General features: G+C 40.7%; 1 protein-coding gene across 1 annotated transcript in view; it reads left to right on the top strand.

Annotated features, from left to right (window-relative positions):
• Positions 1-26,771, top strand: part of grid1a (glutamate receptor, ionotropic, delta 1a) — a 152,659-nt gene that overhangs the window by 34,824 nt on the left and 91,064 nt on the right. The gene's annotated exons all lie outside the window — the stretch shown is intronic.

Raw genomic sequence — 26,771 nt, 5'->3', positions numbered from 1 at the left:
TTACGTCAAGATGGATGTTCAAAATGAAGGCAATTTCTATGATGCTGCGTTATTTGACATCGTCAGACCGCGTATTCTGCCGTGTCAGATTGTAACCCTAGACAATAAATAGCAATCTATGATTGAAACAAAGTAAAACTTTGCAGCAACAGATTGTGATCTGTGCAACCAACCACAGCAACTTTCAGTCCATTTCATCACTCGGCCAGATTATTGTGACGTTACACCTCAACTGCATCACTGCTGCTTTTTTTTTGACGAAGCTGTCGTACAGCACTTAACACCATGTACTCGTTTGAATCCTTGTAAACTGCAATGAGTACATGTTTGTCACAGGGAAGCAGACAACTCATGGCACTCCTGGGATTTGTCCATGAGCATTGCACAAGCTGTTACCAGGCCCTGTAGCACAGTACGTACATCACACTTAGTAATATTAATAAAATCGAAAAAGGCTTTCCAGGAATCTCTCACCATTTTGTTCAACTGAACACTCATAGCAGTAAAAATGTCCACGGGTGGGTGTGTGTGGCGGTGGTGGATAGCACAAGCCTCAAACGGCAGGACTCTAATCTAATAAGGTGCAATGCAGTCTGTGGCAACACTCCAACAAGCAGCCTGTCGAGTGGTGTAAGTTGGTGATAACACAGGCATCTGTAGGGTCACAATGAAAGACGTCTGATAGTGCTGACAGTGTTTCAGAACATCTGTGGAATCAGGAATCTGATATTCATGATGCATACATTTCACACTTTCTCCTCTCCTTTGTGTTTGCTCTTCTATCCTGCTGTCTTCCATTTCTCTGACCACCTCTTTTCTCTTTTGTGCTTTTCTCTGTTTCTCTCACTGCCATCACAATCAGTTATTTATGCCTCTTGCCTTTCACTCAATTATCCTATCATTCATATTTACAGGTCCATCTCTCCTCCTGCTGCCTCTTTCATCTTTCCCCGCTCTTTTTATTAGTCGACTGGCTGTTAACTGCCTCTTACATCTATTGCACCTCATTCCTCTCCTCTGGCTTTCTTTTTCCTTTTTCTTTTTGATCCCATGCCCTATCTTTCCATCTATGAGAATTTATGTTACTGCTGGGGGCAGGCAGGAGGACAGGAAAGCCGCTGTGTGTGTGAGAGAAGAGAGAGATCAGAGTGACCATCAGATGGTGTGCAAGAATGAGTAGATGAATATTAAAAAATAGAGAGAAGTCTGAAGTCTCAACTAATTCAAATTTGTCATAAGGAAATTCTGATTGACGTATGGATAGGGGGGCAAGAGGGATGAAAAAGAGAGTTAGGAGGATAATAAGTTAGAGAGGGGCCAAGAAATTGGATAAAAACTAGAAGAGAGAGAAAGCTAGAGCTCCTCTGGCCGGACCAATTGAATTCCGATTTTCCCACTGAGATTGGTTAGCAGCAGGAAGGCCGACAGGCCCCTCCAGCATGGATCAGCTCTATCTAACCAATCACACTAATACAGTGTTTATTTCCAATCCAGTGCAGCCTGGTCAATAGCATCTCCTCTAGTACAAGGCCAAGAGGAAAATTACTGGGGTAAGAGCCAACTTAGGAATTATACATAATTGAAAAGCCTTACATGTTGGCTGGAAATAAACTGCACCGTACGGAATGGGCTCCTTTAAATACAAGATAGAGAATAGTAAATATTTATTTTGTATTAATCATGTATTAATGTATGTAGCCATTGTATTATTTATTGTATAGTATATTGAGTATATTTATTTTAGTATAAGCAACAACATGTGTCCATCAAGGTCAATATTAGCATTCCTCTTAGGAAACAGAGGAAGAGAAGAATGCAATTTTAGGGAACTCTGTGCTAAATCAGACATCTTTGTCCTAAACAACGCACGTGTGTGTCCATTGTCAAGAAAAGCAAAACTAAACTACAAATCTACAAGTTATACATTGTGCAGGAATTCTATGCACCATATTTGATTGACTCGTCCTTCCATCTTGCACCTGGATAAAAGCAGCGCTTACAAAATAAAAACAAAAAACTTTAGAATGACAAACATTCGGGAAATTACCAGAGATGGCAGGGAGTTATTTTTGGTAAAGATTAATGAGAACATGTTGGTTCGCACACAGGTACAGGCCGTAGAAGTCAGGCAACAAACACAAATGTATTTATTTTCATTCGTAATACTAGAGAGAAAAGAAAATATAATAATATATAATACTTTGGTGAGACTTGCATGTGTTTAGCATAAACCCACCATATTCTGTGTCTAAGGAGAAATGTGCACGTTTGCATGCATGTGTGTCCATGAGTGTTTGTTTCTCTGTAATTGCACGTTTGTATTTGTGACTTTTTTTTCGGAGCGTCTGTGCCTCCACTCGCTGTGCGCCTCCAGCTGTGTCGTGAAGCATTGAGGTTTCTCTCTCTGTGCTCATTACTCGCCTCTCTCCTCAGTCTATCCTGTCTCCCATGCCGCTCTACGTCACTATACCCATCGCCACTGAGCCTTCATGAATATTTAACCGCTCCTCAAGCTTCTCACGCTTCTCCTTTTATTCCCTTGATTTTTATCTTACCGTCTGTCATACCTTTTTGTCACCGCACACATTTGTATGACTTTTTCACCTGGAAACTCTTGCAAGTCATTCCTTCCCCACTCCCTCCCTTTCTCTCCCCCACTCTCTCATTTGCTTTTCAGTGGGAGGGGGGAATGATGCTACTATGACAAAACCCTGCCCCTTAACGCCCAATCATTGTTTCTTATTTAATCTGTTCCGCTTTATTGGATTTAATTATATCTAAATAATTAACTCGGAGATCAGAAGAAGGGAGGGTGGGCAGAGGGACATATGCTGTGGGATGGGGTGGAGGGGCCATTGGATGAAAGATTGTGGGGATCATAGCTTTTTGTTTTGGACCCAGGCAGAGGAAATAACCTAATATGCACTCTCATCATGCAGTCTTGGAATCCATTAATGCTGCATGGCTGCAAATGCATGCCTCACTCCGACCAGCCTGCCCTTTTCACCCTCACACATAACACAATATGTAGGTTTGGATGAGTGTGTATTTTGAAAGGATTATTACTATTTTCTTTACAGGTGCTAATCTCTCGTTCTGTATGACAGGCAATGGGTATACTTTGACTCTCCAGTACCTCAACAAAATGGTATTCATTACTCCACCAGCATGGTGTGAAACTATAATGAGTTCAGATGCCAGCTCTTCAGATGAAAATGTGACTGGTGGAGGAACAAAATTGATAATTTTCCTGAACTCATGAAGGAAAAGCTCATGTACGTTTAAACACAATTTATTGCAATGCCAGATTATTGAAGTTTCGGCCATTTTGATGCATTGCGAGAAACACAACAGCAGTTTTCCTCTTAATCCAGAATAAACACTTAAAACTTATTTGAGACTCACACTGCTGTAATGTGTGATCAAAACGTTTCTTAGAATTAGTCCTTAAATTGCTCACAGTGAATATGTGCAATAGACTATTGGTTAGAATCATTAATATTCCTTAAATATTGCCAAATATTTTGCCAATTTGTTCAGAAGGTGTCAGAAAGGTTGTTAGTTGATTGATTAGACACAGCAAGACATTCGGTATTACAGAGCATTTTAGAAGTCTGAAATCGGTTGTCAATAGTTGCCTAGCAGCATCCACTTTTGTCTCATGATGATTGTTATTTTTGCACTGGTTTATCAACTATTTCTGTCAGGTTTGTCCTCAATAAGAAAGACAGCCTCATTTACAGAAACTATAAATTTATCTTCATCTGTAGTTGTCACAATTGGCAGATATTATTGCAAACAATTAAATATCAGAAATCTCACGACAACCAGTACATTTTCCTCCACATGATAACCCACTGAGAGCACTCAGTTGTCTCCAGAAAACTCCATTCATAATAGATTGTTATTGAGTCGAGAATCATTTTTCACCTCGGACAACTCAGTAGGGATTTCTCAAAATGTCACCGGCTCTGTTTAATTGCTCAGTGTGACGCCACTAGTGTAATCCAAAGCAATCCCTGTCAAACCGGGCCGAGTCGTTGATGATAATGCTTTACTGGAATCAGATCCAGCATGTTTTGCTATGAACCTCCAATTTCTAGTAGCACTCTCAGCCACCTAAATGCTCTGTGTTCTCAGATATAGCACCTCGATAGCCTGCAGTGAACACGAGGAACCCTTTACACTCACTTTGCTTTTGCTGTGCAGTTCCCCACCATGCATTATTGTGTTTAATAGCCACGCTTGATCAAAAATAAAATTCTGAAACATAGTAGTTAATCATCACGGCAGGTCCAGTGCGCACTCTTCTCAACAAGCTGGCTTATTGACTCTGCCTGCACCGACAATCAGCCTCCTAAGCTTTTAATCTAAAACACAATTTCCACCTGTGACTCGATGCTTTTCGGCAATAATGTTTTTCTGTTATTCCAGTGGAATTTCGATTAAATCCTAATTTACACACTGCATTGGTCAGTTAGGCAAAAAAATAAAAAAATAGAAATAAAAAGGCAGTACGATTTCATTTTCAATTATATATTAGTGCATGAAAAGATACCACAAACGCACTTATCTACAACAATGATTATGCACATATCCGTGCCAGTGAACAATGCAATGGACTTCCATACAAAATCTGTAGTTTACAACTGAAGTGGATGCTAGTGGAAAGATGTAGCTTGGAGCAAGAAAAAAAAACTTAAACTCATTACATTTGAGAGGATTGGATTTACAAGCCATCCACGTAATGTTTTCCACTATTAATGGGTGGCATTGGTCTGTGTGTGGCTCCCTCCTCCCTATCTTGAGAGAACAGTGGGTGGTTGGTGACAGACAGCGAGGCATCGGCTGAAACACCTCCTCATATCCCAGCAGGAAGGTACTAAATGCTGGATTTTGTGTGAGTCCCTAAAAAGAACACAACAAAAACACACATCCACCTGTAGCTCATTAAACATCGCCGACACAGAGCAGAGGGACAGCACTGCAACCTGCCCAATACATTTGAGCCTATAGTCACATTTCATTGCGTTATTATTGGCTGAGGGCTAAACAGCATCTAGCCAAAGGCTGATCCCAACAAAGACTCACGATGACTTGTGCTGGGTCGCAAGAGACAACAGGAGGTACTGATACTTCAGCCATGTAATTTTAACATGCAAACAATCAACATGCATGAAAATTAGCATATCAGAAAATAATGAATTGTTAGACTTGGTGCAGCGTTCCTTTACGCTGTAGTGTACAGCGGTCTGAGGGAGGCGGACGCCAACAGACTGAGCAGACCAATCGGCAGGGCTGGTGACATCATTGGGGTAAAGTTGGACTCTCTGTTGTCGAGTGGGACATTGTCCTAGTTAAGGGTGATCTTGGACAATGAGTACCACCTGCTTGTACCACCTGCATCATCCTACTACTGAAGGAACGCCCCATCCAATCAATGTATTGAATGCACTACTGAGTGGCATTGGAAATCATTCCTGCCTGTGGTCATTGAACTCTGACAGTCCTCACTCTGACAGTCAGGCGGTGAGGAGGAAAGAAAAGGAAACTGGACAATGATTACTGGATGCATCCTTACTTTCACATTATTTTCGTCATTCTGATATATGGATAGTATATTATGGTAAGGGGCTTTCTCTTGACTTTCAACTTGATCGCGGGACTCTTTCTGGAGCAGTACTGTACTGTACTGTACAAAAATCAATTTCCCCCACGAGGATCAATGATGATCAAAGCACAGACCCTCCACTAAGTGAACAAGGCTCTTCTCACCTAAGCCACAGCTGTCCAAAGAAAAGCAACATGGTTCAAACAATCTCTCAGCTTGTTAATGTGACAAGCCCTCTAGATACATATGCACAGCATGCCAAGCATGTAGTTACAAGCATAACTGTCATGTATTTACAAGTCAGCGATACAAGCTGATGACTCATTAGTTGAGATACCTATAAACATCTAATGATGTTATTTGGCCACAATCATCTGCTGTTCAGTTTCCAATATTAATCTTCCTCTAATGTTTTTGCATTTTATTTTAGGTATTCTCATTTCCGACATTGCAGATTGGTCGACCTACAAAATTAATGTTTGTATTGTATTCAAAAGTTGTCTGAAACACTGAAGATAGCAGAGTAGCCCATTGCTGATAATGTAATCTTGCAGAAGCAGAGATAAGCATGCAATAGGTCTGTGTGAGAAATGTGGCAGAGCTCGAAATATCCATGCTGTTGCAGTTCTGCCTGCAGGTAATCATTAGAAGGAAGTATTAGAAATTATTGCCCAGCCCAAAATAACTTCTTGACATGGCCCCTGCAACATCTGCGTAAAAGTCAATTCAAAAATGTAGTACACTTCTAAAGGTTATTGTGGTCGTTCATGTTATAACTGCTTTCTTGTTAAATGTGATTCTCAATTAGCTTTTAAGAATGGCTCTGACAAATGGCTACTTGAAAGACTCAGAACATCACCATAGTAATATCTCTCATTCTTCAACTATAATTGCATTTAGGTTTTGCCAACACTGACATTGCTTCTAAATATGAAAAGCACTGCATGTCCAATATTAGTAGATTATCTAAAGGATTTATTATAAGTCGTCTCTTTTTAAATAAGAATGCACTACAGTTGAAGTTGATTAGATTATTTACGCTGTTTGAACAGTCTTCTTTTGCTCATGTTACAGCTTAATAATAGCAATTAATAATGTTTCATTGAGCCCTAATGAAAAGCAATATGTCGCTGGCCATGTCACAGGAGTCATGGTATTAGTACAGCTGAGATATGTTACAGTCCGTGCATGTATGTGATCATGCATGTGTGTTTGGACTCTCATCAAAGTCAAAATTATTTGAACACTTTCACAAAGAATTCTAGTTAAGTGTGCTATTTCATGCATGTGTGCTATTTCAGTGCGGTCTACAGGTTCTCGTGGCTGTGTGTTTATGGGTTGGAGTGAGCTGCACCATGTGCTAACAAACCTGGCCAGAGAAAGCTAACATACGGATGGTTTTTCATTAGTGCGGGTCAGTGGCCTGAGAGAACCTGCTGGGTAGACAGACTGTCAGCCACATCAAGTGGACAAATGGGGCTGTCCAGGGCCTAGGGGCATCCAACAAGGTCAAAGGTCATAATCATCATCGAGGTGCACGGTGACAGAATACAGTGAGTCAGACGCAGAATCAGTTATTGTCAACATGTTTTCATTTATTTCCAGTTACTAGTTGTGTTGGTAAAAAAAAACCCTCAACTGTTATGTGCTGTCAACAGATATTTGTGTCTTAGTTGTTTCATGAGAAAAAGTTGTGTTTTCTATTTTTTTATTTTATCCTTCTGAAAAGATACACACAAAAAATGTGATAGAAACCCTTTTAGTCTACACTGGAAGTAATCCACATCCAAGGGCGGTGCCATTATTTCATGCCCAGTCATCAGTATGAAATAAAAGCAAGACCAAAAAAAAGAAAATGAAAGAGAAGGTGTGTTATTGCCATATATTAAAGTGATTTTGCCTCTGTATCGTAATGCAGCCATTGCCAAGGTTCATAAAGGACATAACGAATAGACTTTAATGCCCTTAAAGACATTAACAGTAATGGCCAAATTCATTTGACAGCATTACAATTACCCAGCCATGGGGCTCAGCGGCTCCCTTCTCCTTCTGTCTCATTGTCAGTGTCTTCTATCTTTCAGTCATTTTTTTTCCTCCCGTACTGCGATTCAGCTCACAGTCCGATTCCCAGGTTTTTAATAATGCATACATCATTCAGGCAAAACATGCCTGCATCAGGCAGAAGATGTGAGAAGCACAAACACACAAATGGACAACAGAACGCAAACATTTATCTTTAAACACCTTATGAGAATTAAAGATGGGCGGGAGCGTATCATAGTAAATTACTACAAAAAGGTACAGAACTGATTAGCCTCTATCTAGCTGGGGGAGGTTAGAGGGAGGGAAAGCATTAGACATGAGGTATGTCTAACAGATGATCGATACACAGTCATAACCCCCACTGTGAGAAATTATCGGTGTAAACAGAGGCCTCCACCTTATAGATGCAAATGCATCCGGTGATGTGACACCATGCCTCGCGATGCTGTCATTGCCAGCGAGCAATATCTCACTCAGCAAGAACTGCACTGACTGCAGACCACGGCAAAAGTGAAAAAATAAACTGGGAAAATAAATTGTCAAGTCAGGGTTCGCCAGGCGGTAAGAAGAAGCCACATTTATCAGTGGATTAATTGCTGCCATATGAACCTGGGTTTCAAGTGGAAGAATAGTCTTAGAACATTATGAAGGTAGTCTGGAAGGTACCACAGTATAGCTTTATGCATGTGGAGAATAGTCACTGCAGTAGTTCCATCAGCCACAACGAAGAGGCTTAAGAGGACCTCATCACTACCTACCGCCACACGAGCTTTAAATGAACAGAGAAAGTTAGGCTCGGTTAATGTCGGTGGCTTTCCAGATACTGTTTGCGATTTGCTACCTACGTAGAATATGAATAGCACCAAATACATAACATTCATTATTTATTTGAAAAAGATGAAGCCAAAAGTGGGCGGCAAAGTGGCACAGTGGGTAGCGCTGTTGCCTCACAGCAAGAAGTGTCCAGGTTTGATTCGTTTCTGTGCTGTTTCTATGTTCTCCCTGTGTCTCTGTGGGTTTTCTCCATTTGATCTGGTTTCCTCCCACCTCCAAAGACAAGCATCTTAGGTGAATTGTTCACACCAAATTGTCCGTAGGTGTGAGTGTGAGTGTGTACCATGCTTCTCGCCCATAGCCAGTTGAGATATTTCTTTTCTTTTCATTTTTCAGTTGTGGGCACCATCAGTTGAACTACTTTTGCCTTCCCTTGAAAGACACAGTCAAATATTAATGTTATATATGTTGACTGACCCGAGGTTACAAATTTGGTTAATGTGTTTAATCCATCGGGCGTCGATAGATCATTCATATAACCAGATTATGTGATAAAATAAACGTCTCCAAAAATTTACTAGGACCGAGAGTACAGTTTTCATCTGAGATGGTGATGAAATGATGCTACAATGAATATTTTTTCTTTAATAATATTTGTGTTATCTCTGCGGAGGGAAGCCAAAACAATAAAAATAAAATTAATCCTGACTGTTTGATTAATCTCAACTGAAAAATTCATGGCATTGCTGAAAACATTTAGCTCAAAACCTGCTTTGACTTCAAAGATTCATTTACAGTAAAAAAAAAAACCCCATCAAAGTCATAAATCAAGTTTTAACATATGAAAATGACCCTTTTCTAGAAGGTGAATAAAATAAGGTGAATAAAATAAGTATTACGCCCATAATAACACATTTGACATTATAGTGCAACATAAGGAACAGAACAGAACATGCAGATGGAGCGGAAAATCTAGACAACACTTTGATATGATAAACAAAATACTTTGAAAGCCAACAATATTGTTCAAAAAAATACATCCTACTATCATGAATCTTGGTGGGCAGATGCAGCACTGAACAACAACCCACTAAGTTTTGGAACCGATCAAATTCATCGACTCACACGCGAACAATCTCTCGGTTTCAGTGTGCAGAATTCAGAGTTGTGAGTGAGAGAGGCAGACGACAAGAGCGCTGAGGGAGTGGTGATGAGTTATTTTCTGATTGCCTCATGGTGGTTACAATCCAAAGCAGAAACACCCGTGTCCATGTGCAGAAGGTTGCCTTTATACCTTTATTTAGCCCTCTATACATCTGTGATCCACAGCAGAGAGAGGAAGACCGTGATATAACCCTGCTGCTGAGGTTTGAGTCTCTTCGGACGTCAAAATCTGCGCACTGTTATTGACTGTGGGCTAGAAGACAACCAATGAAAGGATGACGCATAAAGATGTCCCCAACGGACCATAATAATAAAATAATAAGACGAAAAAAAAGAGCCGAGCTACATTCAGGCTCCCTGCAGATGCTTTGACATATTTCTTCATAAGTGCTGGTGAATAATAATTTTTCCATTACAATTCTTTTCCAACCATATCCACATATTGAGAAGATGCGTTTATGGATTTGCATATAAAAGAAGAGTGGACTATTAGCCATGTCTTAAGTACAGAGTATTCTCTGCGTGCCCTTCTACTTTTGAAATAGATGATTCGGGTTATTTCCCCTAACATGATTCAGTGTTACACCAAATCTAAATCCACTATGGCTGAATTGTATGTGAGTAGATAATTGTCACCTCTAGATGTGGCCTTTCTTTTGAGTGCCATTAAAGTGTGTTTTAATTCAGCAAGGGGGGGCATTTCTAACCAGGAAAGTGATCATTAGCCGCAAGTTACAATCATGTCAGGAGACATAATCACAGTTGTTAACATTTATATTCTTCTATTGTGGTCTAATGTTTTTTTCAGCGACTCTTTGTGGCTGCATTTTGCCCATCTATTCAGGTGGTCATGTGTATCTGCTCTGGATTAATGTAATGGTGAGACAATTCAATCAGACCCTGCTGTTCACTTCACTCTATGAAGATCCATCAGCAAAGCAGGGGATGTTTACAGGGCAGCAGCGAGGGGGCATCCTTTACAGTCCAGACAAAGGGAAGGAGGAGCATGGGGGTACTCTGGACTTATTTCAGGAGTCATTTGCGTAGACATGGCACGACTGTGCTTTGGTCTTTGGTGAATTCAGTAGGCCTCCTTTGTCGTGTCTTCGTTTTCTGTTCTCCCATCTGTTGGAAGTGGAGGGACTGGTTAAAGAAAGAAAAAAAGGGGGAAAAACGGTTAAAGCTTAGGCTGCTTCCCGCTTCACAAAACCCAGGTGGCTATTTGATTATACCTTTGTATTCTCAGGAATGCTTCTCTGATACTGATGGACCTTGCTTGACTTAATAGAACTCAGACAACTAACAGAACGTCTCAAACCACTACAGGAAGTGCTGAAGAAATGTGCTTTTGCTATATTTTCAGTTAATGGAGCATTGTTTCATTTCATTTTAGAAATAGAAATAGAAAGCCTTTATTGTCATGGCATAGTAGCTACTATGCCAACACTATGATGTGAGCACAGTGTTGTTTGTAACTAGGCCAGTTAAAAGCACATAAAAGCTCTTTTTCAGAGCATTCATAGTTTGTTGTTGCCGTGTTCGATATAGCACCCCTCCATTCGTGCTTGCGTTTTGTCATAAATATTATTAGTGGACATTTTTACCCAGTAAATTCCAGTCATTATCATTCATCACTCTGCTTCACGGCCTTCTGCCTCACAAGTTTCCTTGGTTCTTAAGATAAATAAAAAGGCTGCTTTGGTTTCATCATACGTGAGTAATGTGGTGATCTTTAGGGACGTTCCGGCTGCTGATCATTAGCTGGCTTGTCCAGTGCATGAAGCTGCATTACCAAATTGCTGCCTCTAAATAAAATGAAGTGTAGCCATGGATGTAGTTCAATGAAATTAACATCGCAGCCAATCAGTCAGCCCTGTCGCTTTGTGACTTCTGGAGTCGGTTGTGCTTCACCACTGAGAGATAGCCCGCTGGGGGCCACGCTAGCTGGAATACATGAGGCACAATTAAATCCTTGTGTCACTCCCATTAATGATGCTAATATATTCCTCTATCTGGAGATCTTCCGGCCTCGTCTTGTTGAGCTGTGGATGCTTCTTTGATGGCGATGAGGCGCGGCAGACTCTGCACATGAATGCAGCATGTCAGGAAAGCAATGTCGCCCTTAGAGATGATACAAATTTGATACAAGCAAATCTGTTTGTCAAAAGATAATATAATCAACGTTGTATGATATGGTATCGCACCATGTTTCAAAACATTTGACTGAAATAAATGACTGCCTTTCTAGAAGAACTTGGAACAGTGTATATTTTTTCTGAGATTTGACAATTGTAGGAGATGGAAACTAATCTGCAAAGATGCAGCTAAATAATCCAGAATCTTGAGTGGATTCCGGCTCGTGGTCATATAAAAATATCCCTCCTTCATTAGGGGATTATTCAAATGTGGTTGTTTAATTCCCTGCTACTTTTGACTAAGCTATTGCACAAGTCAGAGAGAAAACTAATCAAAATAAAAGTGTCAGACTCACGTCACTGTCTAGCTGTTAGAGTCCTATTGTCAATCATATGACACAATTGTCAGTAACTGTGGGAAGCAAACAAGAGTCAACTGAGAGGCGGAAAGAGGTGACTCCAGCAGAGGCCTTCTGGTTCCACGCCTCCTTTTTCTCTCAGATAAAAAATAATGAGTTCAGTTCCACGTATGAACACTTCAAACAAACTGTAGACTGCCTTTGTAAATATTTCTGCTGTTGGATCTATCGCGTTAAAAGACAGAAAGAAAAGCTCATCATGTTCGTAACATCAACAGAGATGTCATGCTCCACGTTAAGACAATTTGATCACTCAGCCCACTGCAGAGGAAGCTACCACTTGTCTCGTTATCTCTCTTCACCGCTTCACGAACCAAGCTGTGTTTAATTGCAATTTAACTAAACACACTTGCCAAGCACCTGAGAAACTACATATCAGTTTTGGTACGGATCTTTTTCAACATATGATTGTTTTATTTGTTTTTTTTTATTAGTATTACACACACAAAAACAAATCTGTATGAAACAACAGATCACTTTAGCAATGAGATAGAGCTTTATTTATCTCTCAAATAAAATGCCTGCTTAATTAATTAATTAAATCAGGTGGGAGAGAGGTTAACACTAGTTTTGTAAATTCAGTTGAAAGATTACCATGGAATGGTGTGGAAGACCGGAACGGACATTGCCCTTAAGAATTATTGTGCCGGTTTAGATCACAAGAAGGAGGGGGGGCATATTGACTTTTGGGCTTGATGGACAGAACGTTTTCTACTTAGTTCTTATAAAAAGCAGTCAAATAAAAGCAGCACCATTTCCCTCTATCTGCTTCACGGAAGGATTGCACAGTTTGATCACGATGGGTTCTGTTTGCTCTGAACAGCCCACAAAGACTCTACCTGCAGGGAAACACTAATCCTCTCTCAGGCGCAACACGTGAATGGCGATCCCACCACGGACAGATTAAAGAGAGCGTTTGATGCAAGGGTCTCCAGATAAAAGAAGAGAAGGTAGCCTTTTGGCATCGGCATCAATAGCCAAAGAATGCTGGCAGAAAAGGACACGGCGAAGAACATTTTACAGCAAACTGGTGACTTTCCCCACTGATACGGGGTGGCAAGGTTTTTTGCCGCTCCATCAAAGGGGCCGACACACAGGGAGACAAATATCCATTCACATTTATATTCACACCTACAGGCGATTTCAAAATCAGCATTTCATCTCCATGTTGCATTTTTTTGGACACGTAGAAAGCCCATAGGGAACCCGCACAGGCAGGTGAAGAATGCTCAAGAACTCCACACAAATCCTGGATTGAACCCAGAACCTCCAAGACGACAAGGCAGCTGAGATTCACAGCTGGATTTGGCCACATCTAATGATGATAGATGCTGTATGCATTTTAACTTCCACTACATTTTTATTTATTTTTTGGTCCCTTTTTGTCCTTGTTCACAGAACAAACGGTGACAGCCACGTCCTCTGCTGATGTTTCGTAGCCCGCTGCCTTCAATAACCTAAACTAAAGAAAGTATTCATGTTGGGGATCTAATTACGTGTCCACTGAAGGTCAAAGCAGCATTGTACTGCATAACGTCCTCTTATTTTTCCTCCGAGGTGAAGAGTAAAACGCTGCATGTCGCTGCTGAACCATGACCGCTGACTGGACAGGAGTCACTGTGTACTCGAATCTGCGTTGCCTTCGTATGCATGTGTGGAACGCCACTGTGCGCTGGGTTAAAGTTCTCTTTCATTGTTTCAAGTGAGTGGAACTGAAAGTGCAGAGTCAAACGGCGCAACATAACTGTTGTTCCTAAATTCCCTGCATACACAGATGTTTAGTTCATGTATTTATTTATTTATGGAATTCAATGTCAAGCTGCAGCAATGTACTCAAGTGTAAATGGATGAATGGATTCATTTTGAATCACACTTTACACATTATGCCAATGGTCCTAATTATAGTTCCACAGATTATGGTCACCTTATCACAAATTACATACATGGTGGTTTAATTAATTCAATTGCACTTCTAAACAAACAAAACCCTGAAATGTATTCATGCAAAAACAAAGAAAGAAAATCAAAGAGGGAAATTAGGTCCAGACTTTGTGAATGTGATTGATATTAAATGAAAAATGCTGCCCTTGAGGATAATGTTGCCGTGACTAAATGAATGCAAGCTTGGCATATTTCTCAATCACTTTTCAAATGAACATCGGGAGCAGTAAGAGCTGTATATTCAGACACAGCACCAACAAACTCTGCACTCATGATCGCGGTTGATCTCATTTTATGAGCTATGCTGCTGTTGAACAGTGAAAGTTGGGCATAACTTGAGAACTGTTCTTGATTGGGATTCTAATTGTCATTCAAGTCAATGACTGCTTCTTGTTTAAGCTGGTGAAGCACCTTATAATATTATCGGGCATGATTAAGTTTGGCATGTACTATATTATGGGATACTCTATATTTCCGCTTGCCAACCACATCATACATGGAATCCAACAATAGCACTGAAATTGTGTCGTGCCTGTGGAATACTGTGAACATAGTGACCACTAGCCTGCAGAGCTGAGTCTGCAGATCATTTGGCGTGTTCCCAGGAAACCTGCTGCTATGTACGACAGCCTCTTTAAAATTAGAAATATGCCTCTTCTTCTGCTCTGCATGCATTCACCCCACACACTACCATAATGTTCAATGAATCATATGGACAAGTTGCTACTGGGCCAAAAGTGCAGCCAGTTCTTCTTCAGATGCACTGCATGCACACTATGCTAGATCTCAGTCTCCTCAATTGTCATCAACCAAGTTAAACTGCAACATGTTAATGCTGCTGACAACCTGCATGCATATGGCTGCCTCACTTTCAACCCTGCTGCAACCTCAGCAATCCATTTAAGGGCTCATGCAGCTTGCCCATCCTTTCCCATTGACTCTTTGCAAACATATTTATAGAGAGTGATTAAGGCCAGAGCCTAGGTCGTGTCATAGTCACATCCTCTGGATGAATCATTTGTGCTGATTCGATGGGGACATGGAGAGTTACTATAAATTATCCTCTTTTTTGTTGTGTACCACATGTTCTGTCATGAGGGCTGCACGTCTGTACTGAATACATATCTTGATGCTGCATCCTAACAGAATCACAAGACCTGTGTTAATCATGTCACAGCCTGATGATCAGTCAAACTGGGAGAAATCTCTATTAATTTCCCTTGATCATTTGCTTGTACATGCCCTTTTCCCCGCCTCTACTGGGACAATTTGGCTTGACAGAGTGGGTGTAACATTACATAAAGCCTGAAGCCATCTTGGCGCTTGCTAATTAACTCTGCTCATCGGCCGATGAACCATTCATAAAGCATCACACATTGACATATAGGGATCTGGTCAAGATCAAGACAGCAAAAAGGTTTTGCACAAAGTAAGATTAGAGTAACGTTTATTAAATCAGTCATATTTGAAATGAATCTAATTAAATATCAAACAGGTTGCCAATACTCCTATTTCACTAAATTCAACTATCAGTCAGCTGAATAGGAGTTATAATCAAATATAAAGGGTATTAGGGCACAATTATATTATAACTACGGGTAGGTTTAGGAGATGAACACAGTATTTCTAATAACATTTATACATTTCACTATTCCCCCTGCCCCCCCTTTTTTTTTTCCATCAGATGACTCTACTGCCTTCTAGATGGGGCTTGAGTATGTGGATTATGAGATCAGAAAAAAGACAACAGCAATAACTTCAAAACAACCGTCCCTGCCCCACTCCCCCGTGCTGCACCCCCCACTGTTTTTACCAAAATGTGCTGCAGTTAGTAGCTGTTTAAATAGCTTATGAGCAATCCTTTTGATGTCCAAATTCAGCATTAACATGTAGAAATGTTAATGGGTATTAATAACCTGAAGTAGAGCATGGTAATTAGAGACAGTAATGTGTGATTTTATTTATTATAAATGTATGTTTTAGAAATAGGTGCTGGACGCGATCACAAAAAGCACTTGGATTTAAATGTTAATTAAAATTGGTCCGAAGTCCACATGTTCATGTTTAAAGGATTTTTAAAGATGAAAACTTGTTTGCCAATGATTCCATTTATTTACACAATGTTGTAAAATCAGGGGTTTTCAGCTTGATGTATGTTTAACCTCAATAGCTACAAAACTTTTGCGCTTCATGGATAAAACTGCTAAAGCTATGGGACAATGTGAGGATCAAAGGGCCCTAAGCAGGACTTGAACCCGTCGCCTTCACACTGCCTTCCCGTTAGCTGCATGAGGTAATAATATTTTGCTTTATCAAACCTGGGACAAATAAGTTTACGTCTTGTGTTTACTCAGCCTTTTCAATGCAGGTATAACTTCACAATTTAGTTTTTTCTCCCAAATCTTTTTGGAAATGAAGTCATAAAATTACCTGAACTTTTAAAGAGCCAGTAGAGTCAGAACTCAAAAATAAGTCCTTTCCTCCTTTTTGCACAAAATGCTTACTGCTCTTGAGCTGCCTGTCGCACACCAACATAATGGTTTGGAAACAGCTAATTTAAATATATTGTGAAGGGGGCAAATTATATTGTCAAACCACGAAATGTTATTTACCATGTCTGGGAAGTTTAGAAATGATTTCTCAAATATTTTCAATACATTTCTTTCAAAAATAATCAATCTTGCAATGCAACTTTTACTCCGACAGCAGAGTTATTTTTAATGGAAGTATTTTTAAGCATTGGCAAAACAGTTTTAACATGAAAAGAAAACAAACACAAGCAGCAGACTTTTTATTTCAACAAAATCCAAATCTTCCCAACTTTATGTGCAGTTGCCTCAACTTTACTTTAAGTAAGGAGTCTAAATATTGGCCATGTCAATGTAGCATGAATAAAAACCATTCAGTTGTATACATAAATATAAGGAAAGAGGTTTGTTGACATCACCTTCATTATACAACACATTACAAAAGCCCATGCGGTACCGACACAACCCCTTTAACACGAACGTGTGCATGCATGCGCTGAGTCAGCGCAGACTGCAGTGATCACTGGCTGCTGTCCAGCTCAGGCTGGTTCACAGGTTAAAAGCGGTGAAAGGTGCCATGCCTGCATTTCCATCTCTTTAGAGTGTGACATAAATGGCTTTAATTTAACTTTCCAATGCGGGCACGGTGTTCTCCATCAAACATTGACACATTCAAATGCCTTTTCAAATCCTCTGTGTTTGGAGGTTTCATAGCCATTTTCCCTGCCATTAAGATAAATGTTTTGCAGTTTAATGTCTGACATGGGTTAGAAGAAGAATGGATATAGACTATTGGTACATCATGCTTGCTTGTTTGTTTGTGCGTATCTATCTATCTACCAACACGGTGGTGTTGTGCGTAGTGCTGTCGCCTCACAGCAAGAAGGTACCAGATTTGAATCATATATACACACACAGTATATATCGAGCCAAGATTCTGTGGGACTTACAGATCCAAAAAGACAAACTGGCGATGGCCAACCAGCCTGACATAGTGCTGGCGGATAAGCAACAGAAGACAGTGGTAGTGATAGATGCAGCAATCCAAAGTGATAGCAACATCAGGAAGAAAGAACACGAAAGGCTCGAGAAATACCAAGGGCTGGAGAAAATGTGGAGAGTGAAGGAAACAGTGGTGCCAGCAGTGATCGGGGCACTAGGGGCAGTAACCCCCGGGCTGGGTGCATGACCTCCAGCAGATACCAGGAACAACATCCGACATCTCTGTCCAGAAGAGCGCAGTCCTAGGGACATCTAAGACCCTGCTAGGACCCTCAAGCTCCCAGACCTCTGGTCGAGGACCCGAGCTTGAAGCAGACACCATAACGCCCACCCGGGTGGGCGAGACGCCGATTTCATATGCAGTATATATATATATATCAGAGTGGTGGAAGATATCTCAGGAAATTCATGCTCTTGGAAGTGTTGTTATTCTTTAAAATGGTTAAATTCATGCCTCCTAATACCTTAATTCTGATCATATGTGAGCGTGTTTGATTACTACAGTGTCCAAGTTACAAACGCTGGAATACTTTCCGCAGCCATGTTTCATATTTGTTCTCATACGTTCAACCGCAATTTAATTATGGCAATATTGCTCGTGTGGCAGAACGCACATTGTTGCTATTCTGTGATTATGTTAATGCGATTAAACGATGAACTGTAATTACAATAACAAAGAGTACTTCGATTATAATATTGTTAAATATCCTCAGTCCACACATGCAAGTTAATGGCATTTCTTGAAATGTGATTAGGCTTTGCATTTGTCGGGTTTATCCTGCCCCCTACAATGTAAGGAAACTATATGAGTTAGACTTAGCAATATTCTTTCCCCTATCATTATCGAGATAATAATATACAATTATGTTAAGTAATTTGCTGCCTGTCTTCACTTCCGTCTCCGAGAAGAGATTATAAAACACGTACTAGAAAATAGCACACACTGGCTAATCATGTGGCTTAAAGAGCAAAAGGCAATAAGCTCCAGTCAACAAAACCTATTCAACAATAAACAACAGAAAATAATAAACTTCATTGATGCTTGGAATTCATGAAAACGAGGACGTGAAACAAAAAGCCCACAGATACATTTCGCTTCCTCTGGTAACTCACAGGACTTGTCTGACAGGCACTAATCACAGACTTGCAAAAAAGCTCAATCGACTGTTCGGTTTCATATTCAGGCAAGCCACCCCGATCCATCACCCCCAAGTTCAATCCCTTCACACAAGGGGAGCTGACAGCGAGACAGAGAGAACATGTTGGCACTTTAAATCCATTGAATCACTCACAATAAAAAGTATGACGTCAATGAATAGTACTAACCGTTAAAATGTAGTCAGAACAGTGCTGTCAATTAAAAAACTGGTACAGACAAGAACTACTCATAACCTTAGAAACTCTACAATGAACAAATTGACTGCAATGACAACTTTACTCCTTTGCACCTGATAAACTCCAATCAAGACTGGGGCATACATATGCACAGAATAATTTTAACTTTTTTCACTTTGAATATAGAAAAATATTGTCATCACTTCTAACCCAGGAATAAAGAAAACACACCCTTCTTCTTGAGCCCGAGGGGAGATGACATCCGCTCGTCATAAGACTGACACTTTCTTTTCGACCTACTTGACATGATTGTGCATGCTGTGTAATATTAATTGGTGCCAGACTCCTGGTGTTTAGTTGGATGGATACTGCCTCCCGTTGTCCCTGCCATGTAAAGCCAAATTATGCATCCAAAAAAAGGTAAAGCAATGACAATCAGTATAAAATGGCACCTTTGAAATACTCCAACCATTGTCCTTAATGTGTTCTTTTATGCTAGACTGGTCGAGTGGACAGTGGGACAGCAATTAAAGATCAGTCAGCATTGTAGCAGGACAGCTCAATTCAAAAAGACAGTTTGGAAACAAGGCAAGACGGCAGCTCCACCAAGGAGGAAAAGCTTAGTTTGGAATAAACCGCCCCTGCATGGGAAATATAAAGTGAGAAAACATTCTACCATTAAAGAGAGGTGCATCAAGTAATACACACTCACATAGGTGCTATAGAGAGCAGAGTCTTCGAGGCAGCAGACCAGAAAGCTACAAAGCATCACCCTCGGGTGGGAGTCACTGTGAAAGTCCAGGAGGGTGGAGAGATAACATGAACCAGCCTATCTCAGTGGAACGAGATACCTTAGGCCGAGGCTCAAGGTGGGTCAATCAGCTCCGAGCAGCAGACGAGTAGAGAAGAGCCAGACATGCAGAAAAAAAAGGTGCGAAAACACGTGCCACAAGTTTTGCGCACAACGATAAATAATGCCGCGCAAGAATGTAACACAAAACCACAACTTAACTCATGTCAGACGCCAGACGGTAGAAGCCAAGGGGGAGGTGGCATTTGTGCAGCAGACATCGATTTAGACGGTCTGAGCCGCTTCGCCCTGCAATCAATGCACAGGTAAACACCGAGCGTGGTGATTAAAGTGGAGGCAGACAGGATTGCGAAAATAAGAACTTACAAAGAGCAGATTCTCTCCAAATAATAATAGTGCTGCATTTTATTTTTTCTTGTCTCTAGCTGTATCTATGCAGTTTGTAAGATGCGCGTATTCACACCGGACATCTGACCATCACAGGTAGTCGATCTGATAATGTCTTGTCTATTGCTGACACACACACACACACACACACAGGTAAGATTGTGTGCCATGCATAATGTGACATTTATACAGCCCTTGAGCAGTTTTGAATAGTAAGTAACCAATGTTGCCAATTTCTTTTTATTTTACAAGGCTCAGACTGCTGAAATGTCAGTGAATCGACTCACTGAAGTAATAGCCCTGGCTATCAGCCCTCTCAGGAAGGAAGATGTGTTGATTTCTAATGGTCCTCATGTCATTTTGCATTTAATTTATTACTTATTTCTATGCACAGTGACAAGTCCTGACAAACCTCTCAGGGGACACAGATGTTGCGATTACATCCACTGTGATTCTCTCAGTCCTGGTTGTCTCATAAAGCAACACCTCCAGTATCCAGCAGGCAGTTTTCAACCAAGCTGAAATTGCCCGGAGAAGGCAGGAACAGAATTCCTGTTGAGTGCTTGTGCCGCAGCATGGTAGTTTAACTGGCATCACTGTAGGTTCCCCTAGCAGGTACTGGCTTGGGGACACTTATCTGAACCATAATAACTGGATTAGCCTTTTCAGTGCTTTGACTTGAAGTTTTTCCCCATAAATACCAAGTCCACCAGAGAAAAATTGGCCCCTGGACTCTTGTGTGAACTCCAGCTGCCTTGTGAGGTAATGTGATCCACAGCAGGACTGCTGAGTGGGTTCTCATGTGACTTTAGAGCAGCAGTTGGTGAAGGTAACCCGCAGAAGAAAGCAAGGAGAGAGGGGCACAGAGAAGCAGACACGGCCAGCACATACGAACTCCTCACAGATAGGATTTGAACCCGGCACCTTCTTGCTGTGAGGCAACAGTGCTAACCATTACGCCACCATACCGCCTGCTCGGATGCCCTTTTAATATTACGCAGTGTTTTTCATGGTGTCATCATTGGGCATGTCAGTGGTCCTTCTACTGTTTGTGCATATTTACATCGTTTATAATTTTAAATTAAAGCTAAAGTCCTCCATGTCGTAACAATGTTCCATCATGTGTTTGAACGTTTTTTCATGTCTGTTCAGAGCAGCATGGAGAGAGAGTGAGGTTTGAACTACTTTAGGAGGTCTGAGCAGACACAAGCAGACTAAATACTGACAGATTTTCAGAATGACACACAGATAGCTCACTGCAGAAACTTGCTTTCTGACACAAACACACATGCTCACATGTTATTTGCACATAATTGCAAGTTAATTGTGATTAATCAAGCAGGCGTTTAGAATTGTGTACACGTACACCTGTACGTGTGTGTGTGTGTGTGTGTGTGTGTGTGTGTGTGAGTGTGTGTGTGTCTTAATTAACACAGACAGACAGCCAAAAGGGAAGGTCACAGTCAAAATGTTAGGATGGGGCTGAAGGTAAGGATGAAAGGGTTTTGATCACGGGCCCATGAGGCCTAATTGCAGGCTGCAATGCCAGGGCAAGTGAGGAGAGAGCTGATAAAGGAACATTTAGTCTTAGGCCACCCATTTTAAAAGTGCTGTGATCAGAAGAGTTGATACGACCAAACAGAATAGCCTGGCTCAAATAGGCATAGCGTCTTATCAACACCTGAAGGTAAGGTGGGAGGAAGCAGCCCGATAATGCCATTTTGTCACATCCCTTGTTGGTCTGATCCAGACGTCGGAGGTACCTGTTAGAGATGCGGTATTCAAATTCAATCCAAGAAGTCTGTTGAGTCAACCTTACTTCATTGCAGAGGTCAGAATAGTGACATTACTACAATTATGGGATTGTGCTTTTAATCAAACTGAAGAACTAAATTTAGTCTGCATTACCTTTCATCCATCCATTTTCTTGTAGACGAGACAATTGCAATCACCTCGTCTATAGCCCCTTTTCCGCCTCAGCTGGCTACAGTCGAGAGGCGGGGTGCGCCCCATACAAGATTCCAGCTCATTGCGGGACCTCACAAAAGACAAACACATGCATGCTCACACTCATGCATTGTCTCTACTTCCACTAGTCAGTGAGGAAAGTGGCTTTAACCTTTAAAAAAAAAAAAACTCAACCGTGTAAATGCAGTTCATATATTGCACAAATAAATAATGTATAAAAAGTGCAATGAAACCTTCATCTCTACATTTACATAACCTCTGCAGGAGTGGAGCTCAGAGCAGGCTGATGGATAATACAGTACTATGAGAGGAGATCTGGGCTGTCTTCCCTTATTTGGGTCACTGTCCCTTCCCCATTTCTTTTCCTATGATGGAGGGGGCACCATCGGTGGCATTCAGCACATTGTTTATTGGATTGATTCCTGTCTATGATAGCCTTTCTTTCATGACCAGGTACAGCAATGTCTTTCCTTCAGGTGTGTGCTGTAAGTGCTGTGACACCAAGGATGTCCTTGCAGAAACCTTGCTTCTCTGCATTGTAACATCTGAACACCAATAGTTGGGCATTGTCAGTCACATTAAAATTGTCTTTGTGTCTTAGACAGCCAAACTTATGCAAGGTACAGCTGTGACTTTGCATCCTCTACCAACACTCCAGCTCTTCTTGTTTTTGCCGCTTTTGCAGGAAGATCTGTTTAATACGTTTTCTCTCAGTTCACGTCTTTCTTCTCCAGTTCTAGCATTTGTTTCAGTTAGAGCATCCATATGCTCTCTGTCTATTGCCCCATCTGTAACGTGCGTTAATGCGCATTGTTGTGCTGTGTGGGAATGACAGAAGACCCGTGCAGATGGCTCATACTGGGCTCTGAGCTAATTTAATTTACCCAACTTTATGTCAGACGTCCGCGGGCATCTTTTTCCAAAGTGTCTATGTCTAGATTCATAATGGCATTTTATATTTCCACTTTTCTACAACACCATCTTTCAAACGTCTTGTGAACTTCAGTTGTTCATTTTCTGAACGCGTGTGCAATATATGCAGCAGAAAATGCTAACAATCTGCTGTAGTGGGCTTCATAGTCCAGATAGAAGCTTCTCAGATGTAGATTTGGCTGGTGGTTCGATAATCTGTGAATCATGCTTTATAGTTTTTATGATGCCACAAAAAATTATAATAATAAAATGGTCTGAGAAAATTAAGTTTAAATGTTAGTGTCTTTTTATTCTTTATTTATTTATTATTTAAGATAAAAAATAAATACTTTCTGTGAAGATTAATTTAATTTGAAGATTAAGATTAGTTTTGCTTGGTTTTTGTTTCTTCTGGATGAGCGGGGGATGAAGTGAATTCAGGTAGAAACTGCTAAATGCAGTGTTGTTAATTTCCTCCACTGTGAATTAACTAATTCAATTGACTGGTGGTATTTAAATACGGGATGTGAAAGTTGACGGGAGACAATTATGACACTAAACATCTAATTTTGTAAAGACAAGTTCGGTCTGCGATGGCAAATTGAAAGCTGAACAACAAGGCTCTTTAAAATAAGTCAAAGCAAACCATGGAATTAATTTATTCTTAAATGTAGTTGTTTATAAGGGCAGATGCCACAATGCTTGGAATTTAATATTTGCACTCTTAATCAGAATTGCATTTAATGCCTCCATACAGTGCAGGATCATGAAGTGACTGGTTAAGTGGGGGTTTGTGCAAATGTCTGGCAGTAGGAGATTATGCTCAGGACTTTCGGGTTCTAACTCGGTGTCCCTGCCAATTATAATCAATTCTGGGCCTAGCTTGTGTCATTATGGCCCACATCAGTTGAGGCGTTATGATTAATGACTGCTCAAATATGAACGTGGGAACATTGACATTGATAGATGTCACTTTACCAATGATGCTTTTAACTCACTTCAAAGTGGCTTTGGTCGAGGGCATCACTAACTGTGTCTCTGTTTGGTTTCTTCTCTCCCTGCTTCTCTTTCAACATCTTTCTCTCTGTCTCTCCATTTATTTCCTTCTTCACTGTTACTTCTGACATAATGGTGCCATCTGCTACAACAGGTAAGACGAGTTCCAAAGTTTTGTACACAGTCCATCTGAATGTAAAAAAAGGAAATGCCACCGCAGAAGAAGACATCAGTGACTTTATTTGCTTTGGGACCTTTGCAACACACTGGTCTGAAAAAAAATCTGCACATTCCAGGGGGGGGGGGGGGGGCAATGTGAGCACAATTACATTTTTTAAATACCTAAAAAGGTTTGTTGTTTAGTTTTATATATATATACAGTATAATGTTCTAAATTATAGATGCAATCAAACCAACACAAGGGAATGTTGTTAGCTTGTCTATGAAGTAAAGCAAATGAAACTATATCATGGCTCAGCAAGAACCACTTGAGGCCAAGAGCAGTGAGCAATGAGTTTGAAGTATTCACATTACTCTCAGCTGTGGATCATGTGGATCTAGATAAGATTGATCAAGATGGCAACATCTGGAGAGATACAGGAGTTTTAGAAATCCTGGAAACAAAGGAAATGAATCAGGCAGTGATATTTGATATGATGGCAGGTAAAAGAATCAGACTGAGATTAAATGAAAAGGAAGAAGAAGAAGAAGAAGAAAGTTCATTAAGTCCCTCAGTGGGAAAATTCCTTTTTCACTCGATATACATTTGAGTGAAGGGCAAGCCACCAAGCAGCGCCCAGGGAGCAACTTGTAGGGTTCAGTGCCTTGCTCAAGGGCACCTCGGCAGTGCTCAGGAGGTGAACTGACACCTCTCCAACTACCATTTCACACTTCATACTTTTTGGTCCACGCTGGTTTTGCACTGCCTGCTGGTCTTGTACAGACCACCCTCCCGGCCCCCAAGCCAAACCCTTATGGACCGAACTGCTGCTGCCAAAGAGTTGCTGGGGAGAATATTGACTAGGCTAAGAAGGGATCGTGTTAGATTAGTATTTGGAGTGTGCATAGATCAACCGTAAAATTGATAAAGAAAACGTAAAATAGAAAGGGATAGATCTAGGCTGTAGAGCAGAGCAAGACGGTGAGGTGCAGAAGAGAAGTGGTGGAGTGTGACCACTGTGGATTTCTCTATTAGTATTCTGCCTCTGTGGCAGAGCTGAAAGGGCTTCAGGCAGTCATGCTTCCCATTCTACTTAGTCTCTTTTATACATACACATGTGCATTCACATATGCCCCAAATGCAAGCTGTATTCGCAGCGGCTCCTTTTTAATCTTTATTTTTCAACACTGACAGCCAGAACTTTTCTTTCTTTCTTTTTTCAAGTGTAACACAGAAGCACATATTCGATGCTGCTGGGAAAATTGTCACAAATGTGCGATTGGACTGAGAGACGGAAAAAACGTAAATATAAACCAGATGTGCCATTTTGAAATGTTTTTTTGAAACATAAATGCTTTGGTAATAATGGTATATTAGAAGTTTGTTACGGCTGTTGGAAATCCACAGCGTGGCCAAGGGAGGTGAGGATTTGTCTGTGTTTGCTCTTCATCATGATGCCTGTTGGATTGGAAATGACTTCACAGTCTGCACATCTAGCGTCACTATGGCGACTGCACTGATGGCCTGCTACGACTGTAGTCAGTGAATCCGTGTTAATTAAAATGCAGGGCAAGGACTTTACTCTAAAACATGACCTTTTCTACAAATGTCTTTTGTCAGTGCTTTAATTGGGCAGCCCCTGAAGAAAAATGACATTCTGTGTTTAAACCTGTCTTTGTGTCCATTCTCTGCGTTTCACAAAAGCAGCAACAGTGAAAGACTCAGTTAAGGGGTAAAATAACCTGACAAAGACGACCAGCATAGCAGTATCTCATCTTATTTAGTTCATTTTGAGTCTTGAAAATGTGGACATGGCACGAGGCCTTGCACATTCAGTGAGCTGGGTCTGCTTTTATTAGATAAAAGGGGAGGTCACCAGCATTGTGCAAGTTCACACTTCAAATGAACCGCTTCAAAATTCAGTTGTCAAGTACTTCAATGGAAACTCTGTTGTCCATGGCTTGAAATATTAGAATTTCGAACAGGTTAAAGTTCATGTTCTTATTTATAACGAGCTAGTCTAAGGAATTCGTTTTAGTGGATACTCCACCAACTCTGTTGCCACTGCCTACTTCACAAGCTGCACTACATAGAATGACAAACAGATGAGTTTTAAAAGGCAGGTCAAACCAATGGGAATATTTACCACTTAAAACGGTAATCAAGAAAGGATAACCGGGATCTGCATTAAAAAAAAAAAAAAATCTCCAGTCGATTGTTCAAAATTGCAGTTTGAGTGAGATTCATGCAATCCTGGATGCTGAGGAATTAATAAGAAATAAAAATAAATAAACTGAAGTTGTGCCTCAGGTCTGCTCAAAGTGAAATATTCTAGAATGTAAACACTGTATACTTTGACTAAACTGAGAGTAAGTCATTCTCAGTCAGTTTGATTTTCCGACTGTTTTGGGTTTGCCGAGGGAGATGACAGGGCCCTGGGAAACATCAAAAACACACAGCATGGAGCGTTTAACACATCTTTTAAGTTGTGTACCGTTTTGTCTTTTGAAAGTTCTGTTTTTAGTCCTTTGAATACATTGATATATGGCGGCACCAACTGCCACCTTGTCCAGCCGTGCTCAAAG

This window comes from Brachionichthys hirsutus, chromosome 7, assembly GCF_040956055.1.
Source record: "Brachionichthys hirsutus isolate HB-005 chromosome 7, CSIRO-AGI_Bhir_v1, whole genome shotgun sequence".
NCBI classification, from domain to species: domain Eukaryota; kingdom Metazoa; phylum Chordata; class Actinopteri; order Lophiiformes; family Brachionichthyidae; genus Brachionichthys; species Brachionichthys hirsutus.
The sequence above is the reverse complement of the archived record's forward strand: the minus strand, read 5'-3'. Positions and strand labels throughout refer to the sequence as shown.